This window comes from Camelus ferus, chromosome 34 (assembly GCF_009834535.1).
Source record: "Camelus ferus isolate YT-003-E chromosome 34, BCGSAC_Cfer_1.0, whole genome shotgun sequence".
NCBI classification, from domain to species: domain Eukaryota; kingdom Metazoa; phylum Chordata; class Mammalia; order Artiodactyla; family Camelidae; genus Camelus; species Camelus ferus.
Window position 1 is genome coordinate 19,619,659 of NC_045729.1, and position 23,764 is coordinate 19,643,422.

General features: G+C 53.6%; 2 long non-coding RNA genes across 3 annotated transcripts in view; one reads left to right on the forward strand and one right to left on the reverse strand.

Moving 5' to 3' along the window:
• The first annotated feature begins 751 nt into the window (after positions 1-751).
• The window catches only part of LOC106728928, a 66,121-nt gene continuing 43,108 nt past the window's right edge, over positions 752-23,764 (forward strand). For both annotated transcript variants that reach the window (XR_004317059.1, XR_004317058.1), the window contains exons 1-3: positions 752-946; positions 1,571-1,653; positions 5,615-5,666. This is a non-coding gene — a long non-coding RNA (uncharacterized LOC106728928). The remainder of the gene's footprint in view (positions 947-1,570; positions 1,654-5,614; positions 5,667-23,764) is intronic.
• Positions 14,328-22,446, reverse strand: LOC116661250. Its single transcript, XR_004317063.1, has 3 exons — positions 21,904-22,446; positions 17,033-17,116; positions 14,328-16,094 (listed from the first exon to the last, which is right to left on the reverse strand). It is a non-coding gene; the product is annotated as an uncharacterized LOC116661250 (long non-coding RNA).

Here is a 23,764-nt window from a genome sequence, read left to right on the forward strand (position 1 = left end):
CCCGGTGGTGGGCAGGTCTGCAGGGACCCCTCCAAGTCCCTGCGGGCACGTTCTCCAGTGTCCACGTGGTGGCGCACGGCCCGCGGGAGTCACTTTTGTACGGGCCGAGCGGGGCTGGGGGGTGGCGGGTCACGTTTCTCCTGGAGGACTCCACTGACGGGACAGGATCGGAGTGAAACCCTGACCCCACGGAGGCCCAGAGCGAGAGCCTGTTCAAGGGTCTGCATAGGCTGACCTAAAATCCCACCAAACGGGTTCAAATGAGGGTTCAAACAAACCAGTCCTGACATGGGGCCAGGGTGAGCGGTGGGACACACCGGGAGGCCCTCCAGCACAACCTGCAGGGTGGGGACTATAGTTAGAAGGCAGATGGCTGTGAGGCCCTGGAAGAAGTTGCCTTGAAAGGGGTCCCCCGTGGGAGCATCCTTAAAGAGCAGGTTTTCTCAATCCCTCTGGGCCAGTTGAGGTTCAGCCCTGCCCAGAGACAGTGGGGTAGTTGAAATGACCTGAGAATTCGGTTGGATGAACCCCTAAATCCTGCAGGATGCCCCCCTTTGGCCCAGAGCCCGGAGACCAGGAGCACCCCCAGAAGGGGTGGGGGTCCGGGCGGGATGTGCGACAGCGGGGCGTCCGCTCCTGCGTCGGGCGCTGGCCCTTTAAGGCCGGGCAGCGCCGGGAACAAAGGGCCGGACCGCGAGCACGGGCCTGAGTCACTTCTCCTCCTCGCGGCCCCGCCCCCCGGGCTCTGCGGGGCCCGCCCCCCCCGGGGGTCTGCGGAGGGGCGGGCGCGCGCGGGCGCAGTGGGGGGCGCGGGCCTGCCTCGGCCCCTGCGGTCGCCCGGCTCCTCCGAGCGGGGGCTGGGGGCTGGGACCCCTGGCTCCGGACTGGCTGCGCCTCTGGGCTTCCCACTTGGGGCCTCAGTTTCCACAGCGCGGGAGGACACGGGGTGAGCCGGCCCCTCCCCCACAGGAAAGAGCGCTCCGAGCCTCCCCGTTTCCCAGCCCGTGGTCTGTCTCCCAGTGACCCCCCTCCCTGGGCACCTGTGTCTTAGCCCACCCCACCCCAGGACAGCGGGTCTCCACGCCTGAGACCCTGTTTGCGACGCGAGCACCTGGGAAAGGCAGCCCCCCAACCCTGCCAACCAGCGGCAGCCGAGCCGCAGACGCAGGGTTCTGGTTGATGGGAAGCTGGGGCTCGAGGTTCTGGGCACCAAGAGGACGTGGGTCTGGAGATTGCGGTGGGACGACCCCAGGGGCTGAGGGGACAGCACAGAGCCCTCCCAGTGTCCCCCGGTTGCCCTGCGCCTGGGCCTGCCCCCCAGCAAGCTCCGCCCTCCCTCCTCCGCGCCCTGCGCTGGGTCCAGCTCAGACCTCCCTGTTCCCTGGCTCTCTTGCTGGTGTGATTCTATCGCTGGACGTCGGGGATTGCACCATTGTTCCGCCGGACAGTCATTTACCCCGTAATCCTTGCTGGCCTATATATCTGTCTCTTTACAAAACTTGAGTTGGAGAGGGAAGGAATGCCTCTTTTAACAGAAAAGTAAACAAAGTTGTACATTGTTTATTGACAGTAAGGTGGATGGGGACCACCAGCTCCACCAGATCATTCTGCCCTTTCATGGAAACAGGATTACAGAGATGTTCTCTCGAAGGTGTAAGTAACTGTCCCATCGAAGAGCCTTGGAATCCACCGCACAGAGCATTCACCTGGGGCCCAAGGCAGGAGGGAGGGCCCGTGGGAGGGAGTAGGCCTGTTAGAAGGCTGGGAGGGGGAAGTTCGCGGCAGCCAGGAGGGAACCGCGGAAGGCACTGGAGCCAGGTACAAACCCTGATGTGTGAGCCTATTCCTGATGCTGGGCTCCCTTCCAACCCAGAGTTGGAGTGGTGAAGAGTCTCAGGGCGGAGGACGTACCCTCCGAGGGGCAGAGGTCAGGCGGCTATGGACCAGGCCAGGGGTAGAGGCCGTGAGTCATTTGCCCTAGGCAGCCCCAGGGCAGGGGTGACCATCCTGTGAGTCAGCCTATCCACCCTGAGAGAAGTCATGTGGCGTTTTCCCTGTGTATCACTCAGACTCACAGCATCAGACAAAATCAGCCCTTCTTTTGGCCTCAAAATGCCCGGTGCTCCAGAAAAACCACCTGAAGAGGGGACAGTGAATGGCCTGGCCTCGAAAGGGCTGGTTTCACAAAAGGGAAGGGTGGAACCAGTCCACGGAGAGCAGTTTGTTCAAATATATGGATTTGGGTGACCCACTATGGAAATTTGCCTTTAATTAGGTGCCTGAGACCCCTAACCCTCCATCAGGATTCCATTTAAAAGGTGCCCTGTCTGTCATGCTGTGGACACACACAGTGGCCTCAGGACACTGGGAGTGACAGCAGTTCCCACTTCCAGAGTCCAGGCCCTGCCCTGGCACAGGGCTGAACACGGGACGTGAGTCATAAGATATCCAGTCCCCACACAGCTCTGTGCGGTTGGTGAGGGCCTTGTTAATCTGGTTGAAAAAGTGGAAGCTCAGAGAGCCTAAGGAACTTGCTCAGGGTCACACAGCACAGTAGCCTATCATTTTAACCCCTACTCTGCTACCTCCTAGAAGTTGAAGACATACTCCCTGCCCCCAAGGAGTTTGGGATCTAAAGATAAACTTATGTGCCTAAGATGAAAGAAGACAGCAGACTTGCTAAGAGGAGGTGTAACACCCCTGCCGGGGTGACACTGGCCTTGGGCTTTCCTGAATCTGCCAGGTGCTGTGTCCCTGAGCCCCTGCCTGGCCATGGCAGAAAGGGCCCTGGACCCATAGTCAAAAGGCTTGAGTTCAAACTGGTAACAGGTGATCTGGGCAGCTGAGAGAGTAGGGCTCAAAGAGAGATTTTCATCCGGACATTTTGAATTTTGACCCCTGTGAGTGTTTGAACTATCTAAAAAAAAATTAAAAAAAATTTTTTTTTAAACAGAAACAAATACGCACCCTAAAAGACCAGTGGTTAATAGAAAGCAGAATGCGTACTTCCTCTCGCCCAGGCCTTAGCCTCTCTGTGCGTGAACTGGGAACAGCAGACCTTGCTTAGCACAGAGGGCTGTTAAAAGTGGTCGGGCGGGTAATGAGGGGGAACGTTTTGAAAACCGTGAGGTCTTAGAATGAGGATGAGATGAAAGAGAAGTCTCTCCCAGTCAGGACCACCCTCCCACCTGTGGGCCTAGAGGCGTTGTAAGTACTGGGTTCTGACCCAGCCCCAAGTTCCTCAAGAGCCCTGTGTGTCTTCTCAGCAGCCTCCCCTGGTCTTTGAAATGCTTCTCTGCTCAGTGGGGAACCTCTTTCCTCCCTGCCCTGGGGGATGCTCCCTTCCAGGTGCTCCAGGGCCATCTCTCAGGGAGGGAGAGCCTCAGACCAGCCCACCTACCCGGGTCCCCACCATCTCTGCTGTGCAGACCCCTCAGCGGGCTTCCACCTGCCTCCAGCCTCCACTCAAGGGCAGAGAGTTCACCCTCCTTCCTGGGCCGCAGCACGTGACTCACTGTTCCCTGAACACACCCCACCCTTCCGACAACTCCTGCCCCCTCCAGGACTAAAGGCCTTTCTCCGCAGTGCCCCCCGCCCCTGGAGGCCTGCCCTCCCTTCTAGACCCTGGGCTGCGTTCAGACCTCTCCAGGTGGCCCCTCCAGGTGCCTGCTTTCCTGCAGGGAATCTTCCATATTCCTGGTCCCCACGGTCCCCGGCTCAGTGACTTGCCCACATTACGTGCTCGATGAATGATGACAGCATTGAATTTTTTATATGAGTTACTTCCAGGAGTATTTTCAACAAAGGCAAAAGAACGGATCTCCAAGGGTGAGATTCTAGGCCCAAGATGGCTGGGTGAGGGACGTGGTGTTTGGACAGTGAAGCTTTGCCTTTAAACTAGAAGCCCCTGGCCCAGAGATAGCCCTTCCTTCCCTGGTGTGCGCCGCAGGGAAGGAATGACTCAGGCTGGACGCTGCCACTGGTCCTCAGGCCAAAGCCTGCAGAGGCCCGGGCCCGAGGCCTGCGTCTGGGGCCAGCGCTGCGCCGGCAGCCCTCCGGGTGCCAGGAGCAGTGGGTCTCGCCCTGAAAAGTCAACAGCCTCTCATCCAGCGCGGGCGGGCCGTCCGCGTGCTGTTCCCGTAATAACGCGCCGCTGGCCCGGACGGCATCCGCGCCCTGAGCCCCGTGCGCAGCCTGGCCGCCAGGCGCCGGCCCTCCCCCGGGTGCGCGCGGCCCGCAACGCCCGGGCGCGTGGAGGGGCCGCCCCGCAGGCGTGCGGCGCCCCTCGTCCGCCAGGGGGCGCCAGGACCCTGCGGCGGCCCTGGGGCCGCTCAGCCTGGCCCGGAGCCCGAGGTCTCCTTAATCCCTTCGTGAGCCCAGCGGGTGACAGGGTTTCTCTATAGACACGGGGGTGGGGGTGCGGGGAGAGGGTGCAGGGAGGGACAGGAAGGCATGGGGGCTGCGATAGGAACCCCGTGGGGCCGACTGACTTTTTTAGGACGCATTTTCCACCTCCCCTGCCGGAGGTCACCTTGTCGGTCAATCTCAGGCGGGGCCCAAAGTTAATCATGGATTTGGCACGTAGAAACTTACAAAGAATTGGAACAGGAGTTCTTTCCGAATTAGCACGTTGCTCTGGGCCTTCCAAATGCTTGGCACTTCGCTCCAGGCTTCGGGGTTCTCCGCAGCAACCCCAAGCCCGCCTGACCCGTCTCTGCTCTTTGTAATTCTACCCATCCTTCAAGGGCTGGTAAATGGAGCCAAAATTTACACAGTAAGAATTCAATACTGAGAATGCTGCATGCCAGGCCCAGCCCCGGTGAAGTGGGGGTTGACTCCCTTCTTACAGGTGAAAATACTGAGGCACAAAGAGATTAATGGCCCAGGGTCACCAGATACTAAGGGATGGTCCCAGTGTCCAGATCCTACACCTGTCTTCTTTCCTCTGGGTACCGGTGGTTCTCAAAGTGTGGTCCCTGAAGCAGCAGCAACTTGGGGGCTTGTTGGAAATGCAGATTCTCAGATTCCACCCCAGACCTGCTGACTCAGAAACTCGGGGTGGAGCCCAGCAATGTGCGTTTTAACAAGCCCTCAGGGGGTTCTGAGGCACTGCAAATGTGAGGGCCCTTGGTCTGCACCACACTGCCAGATTACTTGTGGTGGACGCTGCCCCGTGTTTACCGTCTCAGATCTGCACTGGGCCCTTTCCATCACTGAATTCTGTTGGCCACACTTATTTTACAGATGAGACAGACGAGGCTCAGAACAGCTCACTACTTTGCCCAGGATCATCCTGCCATTAATATTAGTCAGTATTTGAACCTAGCCAGGCTCTGGGGCCTGAGTCCTTAACCACTACCACGTGTGGTCCCTGGAGGGGCAGGTGGTGGAAACCCCCAGAGGTGGACACTGGTCTGAAGGATGCAGAGGTGATCCATCCAGATCGCCCCCTGAGCAGCAAGTAAATCAGAGCCTGTGTTTGGCACCAGCACCTGGCACACTCCAGTGCCTGGAGCTGCCCGCCGTGCGTCTGTGTACAGGCTCTGATGCGTCCATCCTTAGATCCTCTTCGTGCTTCACTCAGACGTTTACTGAGCCTTTCTTGGTTTTGCAGAACCTTAGGCTTTGCGGTGGAGCTGGAATCCAGAGGGGAGGCCTAGATGCAGGTAAGTGCAAATGACTCAATTAATCGTCAAGCAAAACATCAGCATTCCACACGACGGTGTGTGTGAGTTTAGTAAGTCCCCCTGAATTACACGTCTGCGAGAAGGCGAGAATTGCTTCCTTGGAGTTTCAGGCCCTGGGAGTAAGAAGCAGTAAGTTGTGCCCACAGTCCCTGGCTAGAGTCCAGGTGCGTAGACCTCATCGGTAGAGCGTATCTGACGCAGGGATGGGAAAAGGGAAGGCGGTGAATTTCCCACCCCACCCAGCCGAGCCGGGAGCCTGCCAGGATCCTCTGTGTGTTCAGCTCCGATCGTGAGCTGGGCATCTACCATACAGCAGAGATCCCCGCCTTCCCCACGTCCACATCCCCTAATCCCCTCCAGTGACAGGCTTAGCAGAGAATCAAGTGCATAAAGGGAAAGCATATAGGAGATAAAAAGACCTTTTCAGTCCCACCCTGTAGATAAGCTTCATGGGAACAAGGACTTTGCCTTGTTCACTACATATCCCAGAGCCTGGCACCCAGCCTGGAGTGCTGAGCGAGTGAACTGGGACGTTCGTTCAGAAGGGGCTGGGGAGGCAGGACCACCATGAGCTGTGCTCCATGGGCCTCTTACGTGGAGCCCTCTGGGGGTGCAGGAGATGACTGTCTTTCCTGGGCACTTCCACTCCTGGTGTGGCCCTCAGTACAGCACACAGTATGTGCCTGCATGCATGTGTGTCCCGGGGGTTGGCGTGCCGAGGGCCTGCGTAGACAGGCAGGCTGCAGAGGAGGAAGGATGCTGTTCTGACCTGGAGAGGCCCCAGGGCCGCTCCAGGGCAGGTGAGATCAAGATAGTGAGGTGTCCCTGGGACCCTGGGTCCCAGGGATCAGAGCCAGGGTGTAGACAGCCCTTAAGGTCGGCCAGCCCTGAGACAGATGGCCCCTGCTAGCTTCAGCCAGTCCCAGGAGGCCTCGGCCAGAGCCCGCCGGCCAGAATTGCTGCCGCCCCAGCCCTGGGGGTCACTGGCTCCCCCGCCAGGCCCAGCAGATCCCACCGGGCTCTCCCTTCCAGCTTTGGGATTCCAGCCCCCACTCCTGAACCCTCTGGTGTTGTGTCTGGGCCGGGGTCTGGGGAGGGAAGGTTAGGGAGCGGGTGGCTCCGAGCTTGGAGTCAAGGGATCTGAACCCAGCAGCTGCCATTTCTTCCCTCGGTGACCGCGGGCAGCTCACGTGCCCCCGCTGCTTCTCACCTCCCCTTTGTCAAAACGAGAGGATGCCAGCCCCCTCCCTCGTCGCGAGGAGCTGGTGTGTGGTCTGGTCTATACACGCGAAAGGGAGGGAGGAGCCGCTGCCAGACCCTCCTCTAAAGCGCCGAGAAGGCCCCAGGACTGTTCTAACCTGAACCGCTAGGCGTCCTCTGGAACCAGACTCCCTGTGGATGCGGAACATGCCTCTCTTTCGACAACTGCGTTTACCCAGCACTTACCATGTTCCAGGCACTCCTAAGTGTGTTTGTGCCTGATCTTACTTCTAGGCACTTTAAGAAAGGACATGTAGGTTTAGAGAGGTAGAGTAACTGGCCTGAGGTCACACAGCTAGACAGGGGAGTCAAGATTTGAACCCGGGTCTGCGTGAGTTCAGAGCTCCAACCCTTAACCGCTGTTCTGCAGGCCTCTGGTCAGCTCCTGTTCCTTTGCCACCTTCGTGGAAGGCCGGGGCTCTGAGGAAATCCTTCCTCTCGTGCCTAACACAGCATCTGGCCAGCTCAGGAAGGAAGGAAGGAGGGAGAGAGGGAAGGGAGGGAGGAGTTGGGCAGGCAGGCTGGTCCAGCCCTTAGCCTGGGGCCCCGACCCAGGCTGGAGGCACTTTCTACCACCCAGGGCCGTGCCCCGGGCAGCCAGGCGCCTGCTGGGTTACGGCTGTGCCCTCACTCCTTTTTCTAAAAATGCAAAGAGAAGAGCACTCCAAGGCCACCAAACAGATGTCCAGTTGCTCCCTGGGGTCAGTCCTGTGCAGCCCGGTCCCGCCACCTGGCAGCCGCTTCCTCCGGGCCCCTGCCTGACAGCTGACCGCCGCCACCCTGTGACTGTTTACTGCAAGGCAAAGTCCAGTTTTATGGAGGTGGGAACTCATCCCAGCCTGGCCCGGCCCCGCCCGTGCTAAACTGTGGGACACCCCAGCAGTTTCGGGGTCCTTTCCCCAAAGTCCAGTCCCAGCAAACCCTTCCTTGCCGGGGCTTCCTTCCCACAGCCACCAGTCCCGTCATTGCCCTTGGAATTTGAGCAGCAGTGGGGTTCAGGGACATGTGCCCTGGCCCCGCAGTAAGGGCACCCGGAGTCAGGCCCCAGCACTGCCCTCAGCAGCTGTGTGACCTGCGACCTCTGTTACCCTCCTATAAAAATGGGATTAATGAGATTACAAAGCAGTGACCATGTTTTCCTGCTTTGAAAGATATATATTTTGGGGGGAGGGTATAGCTCGGTGGTTAGTGTGCATGGGGTCATGGGTTCAATCCCCAGTCCCTCCATTAAAAAAGAGTAAGTGTGGTTTTCCTTCACTAATTGCAGGAATAAACACAGACAGGGCACGTGGAGCGGAGTGTCTGGGAGAGTTAACACTGTTTCCTATGTGATACCAGAAAGAAAAAAAAGCTGGTGAGAGATATGTATTATGTGCGTAGATAAATCCAATGAGATACAGACTGAAATGTTGATAGCGTCATCTCTGGGCCCTAGGATTTGAGGTGTCCTTATTCCTTTGGCTTTATTTGTATTTCCTAATTTTCCCTCAAGGAATATACAAGGGAAAGAGAAAATGTTAGCATAGCAACCCCACAGTTAGTATTCGAGTATTTGTCTTGACACTTTGAGAAGAAAGTTCGTGACAGTGGCTTGCAGACTACAGGGCTTTGCAGGTGTCCGGGTTCTTAATAGGGTTTCCCACGGCGCAGTTTGGACCTAGAACCGCAGGGGTGGGGAGGAAGCCTGTAAGTCAGCTATGTGTGTCTTTTAAAAGACCGAGGTAGCTCCTCTGCACAGACGTGGGAAGATACATACGATGTAATATGAGATGCATTTCATAGGGGAAAAGCCATAATGAATGTGCTATGGCCCTCTGTTCATAGAAACTGGAAGTGTTCAGAGGGTCTGTTTTGTGTTCCTGTGCGTTATCTCAGTGCAGGGTAGAAATATGGAAGGAGTTCATATCACAACGAGGACTTTCCCTTTCTAAACTCTGTGTTTTCCCAACTTGAATTTTTGACCACTCACGCCTTTTTTGGGCCATGCTTTGTTTTAGACGAGCACAGAGGCAGTAAGTAACAGCCAAGCAAGGCAGCGTTTTGTTACAGAATAAAAAGTGGTTGATGAAAATGATAGGCTTGCTGCTTGGAGGCCACAGCACAGGACTGGCCTAGGCATGACAACAGCCAGAAAGCAGGAAAACCTCACCCCTTGAGGACTGCGTACCGCATGTGAAGTGCAAACTGGCCATTCCCAGGGTGTCTACAAGGGTTTAACCGATGTTGATGGCTGAATCTTATTTAAATTGTCTAAATTCTATCTTAACAAGAGTGTAAGTCGTTGATGCATTTCTACTTAAGTTCGAGTGAAACTGACTTCTGTGAAATCAGAGATGTTATCTCCAGCACTTGGCTTAGGGTCTAAGCCGTGAACACAGCAGGCACTCAGTAAATGGTTGTGCTTGGCAGACAACACACCGCCAATGGGGTGAATTCACTTGCTCCTTCTCTGCCTGACGATAGAGCCTCCAACAGCATCTCAACAAAAGGGGAAGAACACCTGAACATCATCCTTTTATAATCAGGAAAAACACATTAAAGATTAAGTGAAATACATGATAACTAGAAAAGCCACACCCTCGCCTAGTCATTCGTTTACTCAGTAAGCGTGTGCCAGGCTACCTGCTGAGTCCCAGGCACTGAGGCCAGGTGTGGGGGTTGCAGAGACTGATACACACGGCTCCTGCCCTCAAGGAGCTTCTCCTCTAACGGGGGAATCACATGTGGCTTCTGGTGGGAGCCTTAGGCGTGGAAGGTGCAGGGGAGAAGCCGCTCGGGCTCAGGTCTCCTGGGGTGGAGGAGGGGCTGCTGGGACAGACTCCCAGAGAGAGCGCAGTAGGCTCAGAGCTCAGGACCGAAGGGGTCCTTGGACGTGGCTGGAAGGTGGCAGGTTGGAGGTGAGGCTGGAGAGGTGGGGCGTGGGGCAGATCAGGGATCTGATCAGGTGCTTAGACTTTATCCTGAGAGCCCTGGGGAGCAGTGACACCCTGACAGCAGCATTTTAGAAGGATCACCTGAGGCTTCACTAAGATGGACTGGAGGGGGAGAGTCGGGAGTCCAGGGAGACGCGGTGGGGGAGGCAGGGATGGAAGTGGGACCCCCACAGAGAGGGGAAGGAAGTGGATCTGGGGGCTTGCTGCATGATGGATGTGGAGGGAGGGGGAGGGGGCAAGGAGGCCCCTGTGCTTCTGGTTGGGCAGCAACCCCTCGGAATTCAGCCTGGAATCCTGCCCTCGGCGTTGCAGCCCCAGTAGGAGCCAGCTCGTGAACCGCGTTCCAGGAACGGGCTCCGGGCAGAGCCGGGCCCTCAGCCGTCACGCGCACCTGCCTGCCGGCGTCGATGACCGCGGTCGGGTAGGGCAGCTGCGCCGGGGCCCCGGCGGCCTGTCAGGGGCCAGAGTCCGCAGCCGGGCAGCGCCACTCCCAACCAAGGGGTAAGCGCATCGCAACCCGGATTGCAGGGGGTGCTGTGAGGGTCCCCAGGTTCTCTGGCTCTTGTCTGGGTGTCAGGGTTGTCGGGGCCGCTCACCCTCCCGTGGTCGTGTGACCCAACAGTGAAGCAGCTTCAGGTCCCACAGGCTGTCGGTGCCCAGCCCCCACCAAGGTCCCAGCATGCCAGCCCCGCACACGTCAGCAGTCCGGGTGCTGCCTCTCCCAGTGCAAGGTCCCTTCGCGCTCTCAGCCACTGCTGCTAAGACCGCCTGCCCAGGTGGCAGGTCAGCTCGTCTGCTGCCTTGGCCGGAGGTGGGGGCAGTTCTGACTGCAGAAACCTCTGGAATGGCAGTGCCATCAGAGCTCCACGGAGCTGCTGGCTGAGCACCGAGTGCCCGGAGGGATGGTGTCTGCTGTGGACCGACGTCACTGGGGGAGCAGCTGGGCATCACCAGGCTGGCTTCTTTCCCCAGGTCCCTCTGCATGTCTCATCTTATCCTGCGGCTGAGCTGGGGGTCTGCCAAGCTTCCTGGGATCTGCCTCTGAAGCCCAGGGTGGGAGGGGCAGGCTCTGGGCCCCATTTTTACAGGAAAGCCCCCTGAAAGAGTGGACTGGCTAGCAGCAGGTGTGGTGTGCGAGCAGAGAGAGAGCACCCCTCCCCATTTTTACCAAGTCATCCCTCGTCCCTCCTGCTCTGTTCATCCCTCCAACTATCTAAGCCTAGGCCAGGCTGTAGCCAAATGCTTATCTTTTGATTTTTAGTTTATTTTATGTATTTATTTTTAATGGAGGGACTGGGGATTGAACCCAGGACCTTGTGCATGCTAAGCACGTGCTCTGCCTCTGAGCTGTACCCTCCCTCATGCCAAATGCATATCTTGTTTGCATTCTTGGTGGCTTTTCCATGAATCTACAATGGATAAAAATGTGGACTTTAGTGGGGAGGGGATAGCTCAGTGGCACGTGTCCCTGGTGGCTCTCCCCACTGCTCCATTCTGGTGCCCCGTCTCTGCCTCTGCCCGGGAGAGGACTGGCCGTGGATTCCAGAGCGGGGCTGTGGTGGCTGCCGGAGCTGGTCCATGATACCAGCCTGGGCTGTGCTGAGCACGCGAATGGTGCTGACCTGGCCACAGGCCACCTTCAAAGAAGGAACCCATTTGTGACAGAATCGGCTTGTGAGAAATGTGGAGAAAAGGAGGGAGACGTTCAACACATGGCCATCGATCGACTCTAACCACTTGCCATCATTTGAGATACTCCTGACGTATACAAGTTGTTAATAGCAATGATCCCTGGACAGAAGAATTAAGGGAAAATTTAAGTCCTTGAAAATACATATTTCTCCAAGTTTTTTGCATTCTTTTTTTATCAAACTATAGTCAGTTCACAATGTTGTGTCAATTTCTGGTGTATTTCTACAATTTTTGAATTTTTTGGACAAGAATGTATTTCTTTTATAAGCAGAAGAAGAGAGAGTATTAAATAGATAAAACCCAAAAGTACTTCCTCCCCAGTTAATTCGTGAGTGGGTCTCCAAAGCCGGAGGTGGTCGTTCCACTGGAGAAATTTATCCTGGAAAAATAATCAGAGATGCGTGCAAGGATTTGGCTTTAGGCATGTTCTCGATGGGACTACTTGTAACAGTGAAAACTGGGCATAACTAACGGTGCTGGGTTGGTTAAATAATTGTGCTGTACTCACACTGTGGGTATTAGTATTTTAAATGCTAGTATGTAAGAGTTACGATGACATGGGTAACATTCAAGTCATTTCACTGGGGCACAAGGCAGGGCACTAAAGGTGTGTACTGTGTGATCCTACGCACATGGAACGAAAGTCTGGGAGCCTCTACGTGAAAGGGTCAACTGTGGGTATTTCTGAGTGGTCAGATTATAGACTTCTTGGATTTTGTGTTGTTTCTCTGAAAACTTCAAAGATTCTGTAATAAGTATGTATTTCTTTGTAGTCCTATTATAAAATAAGCCTTTTAAGATTTAAAAAAAAAATTCTACCCACCAAGTGGTGAGAGTAACAACGCGAACTCCTAGAAAAGTGGGGAGGTCACAGCCCCTGAGAGCAGGGTGGGTGTCCTAGACACAGAGCAGGCTGCTGTTCCCCGAGAACCGAGGCTGTGCCAGGATTTCCAGCGCGTCTCCCACCCTCGAGCTTCCTGTGAGGCAGGCACTTGTCCCTGCAGAGCTGGGCGCTGGGAACCCTGTGCCACCCGAGGGGGCTGCGTGGTGGCCCTCAGGGCCCCGCCACCTGTCCTGTGGCCTCTGCTGCCTGGTTTCTGAGTCCCGAGGGGTCTGCCCAGAGGAAAACTGTCACTGGGATTTACATTTAGTCCTTTACTCTCCCCCACCCCCACCCGCCTTCTGAGCACCCTGGGGGTCTTGGCTACCACCAGGCTTCAGTGCCTCAGGTCTGAACTTCTCGAAGTGAGTCTTGGGAGGTTCTCTGAACTGGGTCGTCTGAGAGACATGCAATGAAGGTGGCCAGAGCTTTGGGGGAAATGGAGCTAGAAGCTTTAAAAACTGGAAAAGAAAAGGTTTGAAATTAGATTGGCTGGGGCGGGGAGGGGGGCCGTTGGCAGAATTGTTGTAAATTTTTTTTTCTTCCATTTCTGTTCGTGTTATTCTAATATTTACGTAATTTTAAAAATTTTTAAAGGAGATTAAAAAAATAAAAGAAACCATTTTCTGTATAATAAGAGAGTAAGTCAGGCACAGTTTATTCATCTGTCTGACTCAATAAATACTATTTTTAGGTACATCCCCTAATGAAGCCAATAGCAATCTCCTAAGTTGCCATTATATTACAAACGTGTGACCTCAGATGCGACCCCTCAATGCAGTGGGAAGAGAGAAGCCCTGTGCACAAGGCACGCTGGACCTGCCCACAGTCCAGGCAGACGGCATTAGAGACCTGCAGTTAGACACGGTGGGCCGAGTCCAGACACTCCGTTGTGTCAGCTTTGTGGAGATGCAGTTCACATACCATACAATTCCCCTGTTGAAAGTGTGCAATTCAGTGGCTTTTAGTATATTTGCAGAGTTGGACAGCCATCACCACAATCAATTTTAGAACATTTTCGTCACCCCTAAAAGAAACCCCACACCCATTTCTTCCTCCCCACAAGGCCCCAGCCTAGGCAACCACTAACCTGCTTTCTATCTGTATAGATTTCCCTATTCCAGACATTTTATATAAATGGACTCATACAAAAGTGATCCATTGTGACTTCTGCTTGGCATAATGTTTTCAAAATTCATTCATGTTGTAGCGTGCATCCTTGCTTTATTTCTTTTTTTATCATTTAATAATAGTCCACTGTATGGCGATACTACATTTTGCTTATCTGTTCTTAGGTTGATGAACATTTGAGTTGTTTCCACTTTTTTTAGTTATTATGAGTAACTTTGCTTTGGACAGTCTCATTGTGTAAATGTAGGAGGGGCTTCAATATGGCGGAATAGAAGGACCCAAAGCTCACCTCCTCCCACAGATACATTGTGTGAATGGATGTGCCTAGACGTGGAATTGCTGGGTCATATGGTCTATGTTTAACTTTTTGAGGAACTATGAGACTGTTTTCCAAAGTGGCTGCACCATTTTACATTCTACCAGTAGTATGTGTGGTCCCAGTTTCTCCACATCCTTAACAACACTTGTTCCTGTCTGTCTTTTGATAATAGCCTCCAGGTGAGTATGGAGTAGTGCCTCTTTATGGTTTAAATTTATATTTCCCTGATAGCTAGTCATGTTGAGCATCTTTTCATATGCTTGTTGTATATCTTCTTTGGAAAAAGAAATGTCTATTTAGATCCTTTGCCCATTTAAATATTGAGTAATGTGTCTTTTTATTATAGATTGTAAAAGGCTTTTTTTATATATATTCTGGATACAAGTCTCATATCAAATACATGATATGCATATATTTTCTCCCAATGTGTAGGTTTTGTTTTCATGTTCTTGATGGTGTCATTTGATAAACAAAAGTTTTTAATTTTCATGAGCCCAATTTATTTTTCTTTTGTTACTTGTGCTTTTGGTATTATATCTAAGAAGGCTTTGCCTCATGAAGCTTTACCCTTATATTTTCTTCTAAGAGTTTTAAAATTTTAACTCTTACATTTAAGTCTATAATCCATTTTGAGTTAAGTTTTGTGTATGGTGTGAGGTAGGGGTCCAGCATCATTCTTTTGCATGTGGATATCCAGTTGTCCCAGCATCATTTGATGAAAAGACTCTTCTTGCCCCCTGCCCCTTGCATTGAGCTGTCTTGGCACCCTTGTTGAAGATCAGTTGATTACAGATCTGAGGGTTTATTTCTGAGCTCTCAGTTCTATTCCACTCATCTGCATGGCCACCCTTATGCCATTATTACACTTCATTACTTGATTACTGTAGCTTTGTGGAAAGTTTTGAAATTGGGGGATTTGAGTCCTCCATACTTGTTCTTTTTCATTTTCAAGATCAGTTTTACTCTTCTGGGCCCCTTTGAAATTCCATATGAATTTAAGGATCACCTCTGCAAAGAAGTCTGGGATTTTGATAGGCTTTTCATTAAATCTGTTCATCAGTTTGAGACATATTGCCATCCTAACAACAGTAAAGGTGCTTTTAAAGGTATAAACTGCAAGGATAGAGAGATGGGAGAAGAAACAGGTAGAACTCGGCCAAATGATAGAAACTATGTCCTGATGCCTGCAGAAAGGACCCAATAATGGGGCGTGAGCAGTTCAGGAAGGCACTGGATTTAGAAACACAGGGTTCCAAGGAGAGTGGGAGGGAGGTGCAGAGCTGAGATGGGCGATGGGCTGAAAGTCTATTGACAGAGCAGTTTGACCCTCCAGATTGACCCCCTGAAAGCCTGGTGGCAGCTCCTCCTTAAGGCAAGAGACTAGAGATTTGTTCTTTTCTAGGGCAGTGCCTTTAAAGAGGTTTGTGAACTGGTTTAGGTTGATAAGCTTTGTTACTAGCCCCAGTAAGATACAGGAAGTACAAGAAGTAAGAACAAGTGTTTAGAATTTTTAGAGAAACTGGAAATTGCCTCAGCATGCAGGTGCATGCTCAGTGGGTTCTTCTTGCTGAACCGGATACGGGCCAGTCTGGATGTCTGACCTCCTACCATGAGTCACGAGAGGTGGGTCACGTGTACTGTCATGTGTGGTAGAACTCTGTGTGGGTCCTGATGATTGGAAGATTAACAACTGGTCCTTCAGCACAGATAATTTGAGAAGCATGTTCTAGAGGCCGACAGGTCAGTTGTATGTGTAGTTGGGAGAGGGTTGAGGCCCCTGGCTGCAAATCTGCATTCTGAACAGTGGGATATCCAGCCTTCCTTCCACCCTCGTTCAAGAAAACTGTCAGCTAGGTGTATGCCCTCCCCCCACACTTTTCCCCAGGCAGGGGTCTAGAAGATTCTCATCAGAAAACACTTGATAACCCAGAGAGAAGACTTTTAAACACTGACATTTAGAAGCCCCCTTAGAAAAAGCTGCTTGGTACCCATCTCTGTGTCCCTACAGTGAAGATCTTCAGTGGACGAGATATACCTGTGCACATCAAGCTTAAAATAAACTTTAAACACTCTTGGCTTTCGAGTAGGCTTCCCACTAGTGTGACTCAGAGTCCATGAGATTCAAAAGGGTAGAATGAAGAGCTTCTCTGTCTGTCACTGCTTAGTTCCTCTTCCAGTGAGCTGTTCGGCCTCTATTTAATACAAATAGAAAGTTACATAGACCATGAAAAGGAAATCAGAAACACAGGAAAAGGGAAAAGAATGTAGAGACAATAAAATTCAAAAACGGAAAATAATAAGAACATCCCTGGAGACAGAAGAGAAGCTGTTACGTCGACGAGGAGCAGCACCCTGTTTTAAAAAGGCGTATCCCAGGATGGCGGAAGGTTGGCTTCCAGCAGACCTTGAGCCGCGCGGCGCACCCACAGGCGCCACGACGGCTCCCAGGCTGGCCATAGAAGGCCAAAAAGCAGGCAGGAGGGTGGTGTTTCCTGGAAATTCCTGCCCCTTCCCCAAAGGAGTTGGAGTAATCCTCCTCCTCATTAGCATATGAAGTTACCCAGCCCGTGAAACCCACCAGCTCCCACCTCTTGGTGGCTCTCTCTCTTGCCTTCTGAGACGGCCCGCACTTTTACTTTACTTTAAGCTGAACACCCCACACCTCTCCGTCTCTCTCCCTCTCGCCTTCCTGAGGTGGCCCACACTCTGCCTATGGAGTATGTGTCTCTTAAACATACTTGCTTTCACTTTAAAAGAATAAAATAAAATAAAATTAAAAAAAAATGAAAAGGAATATTCCAAAAGCAAAAAAAGAGAACATTTGGAAATATAAAATATGAAATAAAGATATAAATATTTAAAGGTTTTTAATTTTTTATACAATTTTTAAAGGTTGCACTGCATTTACAGTCATTACAAAATACTGGCTGTATTCCCCGGGTTGTAAAGTACATCCTTACAACCTGTCTTACAGTCAATAGTTTGTACCTCTCACTCCCCCACCCCTATATTGCCTCTTTAAAAGTTGTATAAAAAATAAAAAATTTTTTTAAAAAGGAAGATAGGAGGTCAGAAAGGAGTTGTAGCATGGAACTTGACTTAACGGAATATAGTCTCAAAATGTACTGACCTTTAGGGTTTTGAATCCCACACAATCGCAGTTCAGGAGTTGTGTTTGGTTTTTAATCCAACTTATTTCACATGTTCAAATCTCCTAGGAAAGAAATGTATAAATATGTAAAATTCAGCTTGAAAACTTAGAAAAAGAAGTTTATGAACTCTCACAGGAAGTAAAACAAAGGGATGGAGATGGGAGATTGGATACAGAAGAAAAGAAGACTGAAGGGTCTCATCAGGAGAAATAACTGAATAAATAATCAAAAAAATTATTTTCTAGAGCAGAAGGATGTAAGTTTCCGGGTCTGAAGGGCTCATCCAGGGCCCAGGATAATGAGTGGGGAGAGAGCCCCGCTCCAGGGCGCTTCACTGTGAACTCTGACAACCCCGGAGGTCAAAGAGAGAAGAACCTGAAAACCTTCAGACGTGGGACACAAAGGACAGAGGACTGAGACGGCCTTGGACTTCACAACAGCCACCCTGGAAGCTCCAATTCTGTCCTCGGGGAACCCGTCAACGAAGTGTGAAGACGTTTTCAGTCACCTTAGGAAGCAGAAGTTGTGCTCGCTTTGCTCACTTTCTTAGGAAGTTCCTGGAAGATGAGCGTGACTTAAACAAGGAGGAGAGCGGGGAAGACGAGGGCACGGGGTCCTCAGCACCGTGGGGAGAGTTGCTTGGCACCAGTAAGAGCAGAAGGGATGCAGGGAAAATGAAGCAGTGACACAGGCGCAGGAGGAAGCAGTCAAGACACCGGGAGGGTCCTCCTTGGCTCTAACTCCTCCTGACGCCCGTTTCTTAGTGGCTTTGTGAGACGTGTGACATCCTTGTGATCAGTTCCTCTTCCTGCTTAACCAGTTCACATTGGATTTCAGTCGCTTGCAACCCGATTGTTCCTCCTGGTACCTTCACTCCTCAAACAGTTAGAACCAGTGGCTTCAGGAACACCTGGGAGCTTGCTAGAAATGCAGGCTCTCAGGCCCCGCCCAGACCTACTCAGCAGAACCTGCATTTTAAGCAGAACCCAGGCGGTGGATATGCACACTTGCGTCCGGGAAGCACTGTCCTGACATGAGAGCCACGCAAGGCTGGGCGCTGGGTGGGTCAAAGACAACGCGCGAAATCCCTGAGCCCACAGTGAGTGCTCTGTAGGTTGCTCCATAGCTGGTGGTGGTGATGGGGGAGAACTGGGAGGACTTTGGGATGACGGTCTCAGGAAGAGTTCCTGGGATCGTGGCAAATGGCGGCTCTGAACCAAACGGCAAAGACAGGCACACAGCGGAAAAGGTGGAAAGCACGTTTATACGGGGGAACGGGTTTCAGCTGTCCTCCCAGAACCTGTCAGGTCAGTCAGCCCAGGTGTCGACATGGGAAACGGGAGAAAAGCACCTCTCAGGTGTGGCAGTTGGCTGTGAGTGAGTGACAGACACTCAGCACCCGGGGTGACGCCGGCGTGGGGTGGGGGTGCTGAGCTAACGCTGCCTTTTCAGCCGAGCAGGCGCCCGCCCCAGCTCTCAGGAAGCAGGGCGGGAGGAAGTGGCCCGAGAGAGCAGCTCCTAAGTGCTTTTTCAGACAGGAACCTGTGGCCCATAGGACCCGGGGGTTGGGGGGAGCGGAAGGGGAATGGGAACAGGAGGAGGCTGGGGGCCCCCTGTGGGGGTCGGGGTAGGAAATCGCAGCCCACTCTTGGCAGGAGCGAGGCTGCCTCTCGCACAGTTTTCCCGGCTCCAGGCCTTTTGACTTGCAGCCACCTTCTCTGTGTGGGGGGTTCCGTTGACTTTCCAACGCTGAGCAAGTTTGAGTAAAAGCTGGGGTTTTAAGGAAGTTTAAAGGAAGAGGAGATGTGCTTGTAGAAAGCCGGTGTCCCATCTCGGCCCTCGTGTGTGCAGATGGAAGACCATCATCCCAGGTCCGTCTGTCCGTGGAGTTACTGGTCATTGCTCTCTTGTCCAGCAATTGTGCGGCACCGCACTCAGCCCCGGCAGGTGATCAGAGAAGCACCCCAGCCTTTTGATAATTTGCACGATAGAGTCCCCGGTCCCCTTTAGAATTCAGCAAGGCCACTATTACCCTGGTTTGTTTTTTTTTTTTTTTAATGGGGGAAATGCTGTTTGAACCTGGAAGATCACTCAGTTCAGTTGTAGCCAAAGAGTCTGAGGCCCCAGTGGACCCCTAGCTCAGCTCTTTCTGCTCCCAGCTCTCCTGCCTCACCTTAGACATCAGCTCCAAAGTCCACCTTGCGTTTCTAACTCCCCACGGTCATTTTACATACCCTCCTGCCTCCCCTATTCCAACACTGGAAGGCACAGAGTCAGTGCTGTTGAGTGACTGGCATTGGCCCCTCTGGCAGCTCCTTTCTTGCCCAAAGCGTGGTGCTGGGACGGTGGCGAGTGCTCCTCCAGCAAAGCCACAGCTGCCATTGCACAGTGACTCACTACCCCATCCGCTGACGCCAACCAAGCCTCTTGACTGGCAAGGAATTACTGGTGAGCCGGATGCCCGCGGCTGAAGATAAGGCCAAGCCAGTGGCAGAGAGGAGGGATCAGTGAGCACAGCCCGTCATGGGCTCCTGCGCCACATGCAGTCGGTGCTCCACGCTGGCTGCAGCTGGATTAGCTGCTCCCCGGGCCGGGGTTGCTAGGCAGGGGCACACGTGGGTCCAGCGCCAAAGGAAATGACGTCAGCTCCCCTCTTTGGCAGCCTGCACTTTGGCTCCAAGAACCGCAGCCCTGAAAATCACCCCTTTCGAGAACTCGGTGTCATAACGCTCACTTCTGCAATCTGTCTCAAGAACTTCCTGTTCTGCACCCTGAGTGCAGAGAGGGGAAGAGGCACTTCCCGGATGTGGTGGCAGAGAGCAGGGGGTTTCAGCTGTCACTGGTGTGAACTGGCCCAGCCTGTCTTCCTCAGCTGTGCCCACGTCGCGTTCCCCTCAGGCCTGCTACAGCTCTTCCTCGGTGATAACCTTCCAAAGCCACAGGCAAGACAGACAGACGCCTCCGTAAGTCCCCAGGAACCAAGGCCATATGGCTCCATGTAGGTCGTTGTCCCCTGACATCTACTTGGCCTTGCAGAGCGGTGGAGTTGTTGACTCCACGTTTGACTGGAGTGCGGACGTTGTAAGGAGTCATCTTTAACCACGTGCACAAGGCAACATCCTTGGGGAGAAGCAGCAGCTCGAAAGAGCCTGGATCCCCAACACGCAGGAGCCACCATGTCCCTCCTGCTCTGTTTGCACCGAAACTGCTACACGTGGAGAGAAACTACCATCCTGCCTCAGTCTTTACTCTCTGGGGTCTGGTTACAGCAGCCAAACGTGTGTCCTGACTCACACGGCCCCTCTGGGCTGTCAGGGCAGTCACAGGTTCCCCTTCTCCGAGATCCCCCTGCTCCACTCACCCTGGAAGTGAGTGAGATTGTATTTATGAGATTGTCAAGTGGCCTAAGGATGCCCAGCCCATCTGGCTGTGGCTGAGCGGACTCGGGGCCAGCATCCCATCCAGGCAGGACCAGTCAGATTCCCTCTCCCCTGGCTTTGGAAATGAGATCACTGTTGCTTTTCAGCCCATGCTGATTACACGAACCAAGACGCACACGCAGGAGCAGACGTGAGAGGCAGGCCAGGCGGCCCGGGAGAGGCAGAGGGCAGGGGGCTGTCCGGGTCGGCACTGGCGTCCTGGTTCCTGCTTCCGGGCCTTTGTGTGGGCTCCCTGACCACCCTGCCCACGGCTGCTAGGAGCCACCCTGCCACCCTGTAATAAATCCCCTCTGCTGGGCTTAGGTGCTTAAGGCTCATTTCTGTACCTGTAACCAAAAATGCTGAGTCTCCTCTGATCCTTGTAAAGCTCTGTGCATCCTCATAAACCGGGGGGACCTGCGCCAATGCAGCCCCCCAATCCTTTCATCACTGTGATGATAGACGCATCAGAGGTGAACTGAACGGATGGATAGACTGATCGCTAGCAAACCAATCCATGGGCTTTCCAAGAGTTACCAGGCAGGCCTCATGGAACTGCAGAATCGAGGTGGAAGAGACGAAAGGTGGTCATGGAAGTTAGTGACGCACCCAGCACCACGCAGTCCGGTGGCAGAGCCCAGACGGGACCCTGGCCCTGGCCTGGGCCCCCCAGGGTTCCTCCTCACCCCCTCTCCCCTGCCACCCCTGGCTGGCCTGACTTGGGGTGCTGAGCCACCAGGAGCAGCTCCCACCTGCTGGCAAACAAATGCCCCATGACAGCTGTGTCAAGCCTGCCGTTTCTGCGGCTCCGAGAAAAAGGCAGACGGACCCTCTTCTCTTGTTTCCGGGTCACTCTCTCTACTTGTAATTTCACCTTGTATTTGAAAGCATAGATGGCTTTTCTTCTGCGGAAGGGGGAGCGAGTGAGCCTCCACTGCGTGCCAGGCTTGGCGCATGGCACTTTCCAAGGTGCTGTCCCATTTATACCCTCCAAGAACCCATTTTCCAGGAGAGGAAAGGGTGGTTAGGGATGAGCAGCAACTGGCCCAAGATGCACGGGCGGTGAGGGTGGGACCAGGGCAGGCATCGCCGGTCTGGCTGGAGAGCCCAGGTCTCTGATGCCATATCGTACTCCTCCTGAAGTCCACCCCTCCCCATCTTTTTGCCTTTACTTCCCAGCCTTCTCCAAGGGCACATGCTCCAGGGCCGGGCTGTGGGCCAGGGCGGTGAGGAGGGAGGTGCCCCGGGAGGCTCAGCTCAGCAGGTGGCACTCTTCCCTCGAGGTCCTGCCCCGCCTTTCCTCCCTCAGGCCTGCCTCCCCCTCGCCCGCGGCCACGCGACCTCCTCCACCCCCAGAGCTTCTTTAGTGCCCAGACCCCAGACTGGATTTCTGCCTCCCTCTTATCCATAACAGAGGGCATCTTGCTTACCCCTCCCGAGGGCTGCCTTCTTCAGAGAAGTCCTTGAGTTAGCGCGTTGCTTCCTCCGAGGAGGAAGCGGGCCTCAGACCTCAGGGCCCAGCCTGCCTGCTTTTCGGGCTGAGTTTGCACCCAGAGCTGAGTGTCTCTCACTCGGGTTCCCAGCGGCCTGAGGGCAGGACTGTGTCTTCACACGCTGGGCACTCGGCGGGAGGGAGGCAGGCACTGTCAGCGCCCACAGGAAAACAAACACTCTCCTGCAAAGGCTGGAATCCGCCTGGTTAGGGGAGGCTGTGGTCCTGAGCCTGGGGCCTTGACCTCTGCCATGCAGCACACACTCCCTGATGGTACCACGGGGCCATGCAGGGGCTCCAGGGAGATTCTTTGAAGAGTCAGGGGTGAGCAGCTGTGCAGGAGGGTGTGTGTGTGTGTGTGTGTGCGCGCATGGAGGAAGCAGCCCTTTCTGGTTTCATCGCGATAATAGAGATGATGATCCGTGGTTGTTGCTCTCTTCTGATAAACGAGTGATTCTCAAAGGAGACCAGGAAGGCATGTCGGACTCTCAGGGGTCAAAGTGATAAATGCAAACGTGTATTTATCAAAAGAAGCATGATTTAAATTTTTTTTTTAATTTTCATACAATTTTGAAAGGTTGCTTTCCAGTTACGGTTATTACAAAACACTGGCTGTCTTCCCCAGGTCGAACAGTACCTCCTTGAGCCTGTCTTACACCCACTCGTCTGTACCTCCCACTCCAGAGGCATCATGTTTTAACAGGACTGACTCTACCCTTGAAAAGGCTGTACCTGTTTCCAGTTCTTTACTCTCCCTGAAGAAATTCTTACCCTTCAAAGCCCAGCTCGACTGGGAAGCCTTCCTCAGCCCCGTGGGCTAAGTTTATCCCTCTTTCTCAATCCCCCCGAAGCATTGGGTTCACCTGCCAGCACAGCGTGTACCATGGGGTATTGCAGAGGGCCACGTGGAGACAGCCCACGGGCTGCAGAGAAAACGTGCCCCACATGACCTCCTCTGCGCGTTTCAGGATCCGCTGGCGGGCAGTGCATACGGGTTGGGAGGTGGTGTGGGGGGAAGGACTGGAAAGGGAGGCAGGCTCTCCGAGAGACGGGTGTCCATCACAGGCTGTATCCAGGGTGAAGGGCCGCAGAGTTCTTTTCAGGGGATGGGCTAAAGGTGGACTGGTCAGAAGAAGCTGACGAGGTTTCGTGGGGGCAGAGGAAAGGTCTCAGGAAGGAAAAGGATTGGTTCAAGGGGATTTCTGGGTGTGGAAACCCGAAGCACGCTGCCATTCTGAGTGGTTGCCCTGCCGGAATGGGAGATGAAGTTCTCCAGAGAGAGTAGCTCTGGGAACAGACTTGAACTCCTCCGGGAACTGAAGCTGGAGGGAAGTGGGAAACAGGGGCAGTGACGATGCCCTGATGGCTGGGGTCAGCTCTGCTGGCTGCACTGAGCAACCAGGCTGTGTGCCTGTGCAGTACTAGCCTCCCTCCAGACGCCTTGCGTTCTGCTGATTAATTATGGATTGCATAAAAGAGAAGAGGGCTGTGTGTCGGTTCAAGGGCTTGACCTTGAGAGGACCCGTGTCTGCAGCCTTGGGTGGCAGCAACACCAAGTTTTCAGGGACGGAACTCCAGAAAGTCATCCGTGTGCGTGCTCTCTTCTGGACGGTGACCATGTAGGCTCTGGTCTCAGGGCCAGTGACAACGACAGGGCTACGATTTCACCAGGAAACCCACCCCCATCCCGTCTCCAAATAGGAAGGAGGCCAAGGTGCTGAGATCAGGGGCTTCTTGGCTGTGATGTGGGCCTTTCTCCTGACTTCTCGATTAGAAGCAAGACTTCTGGACAGTGTAAG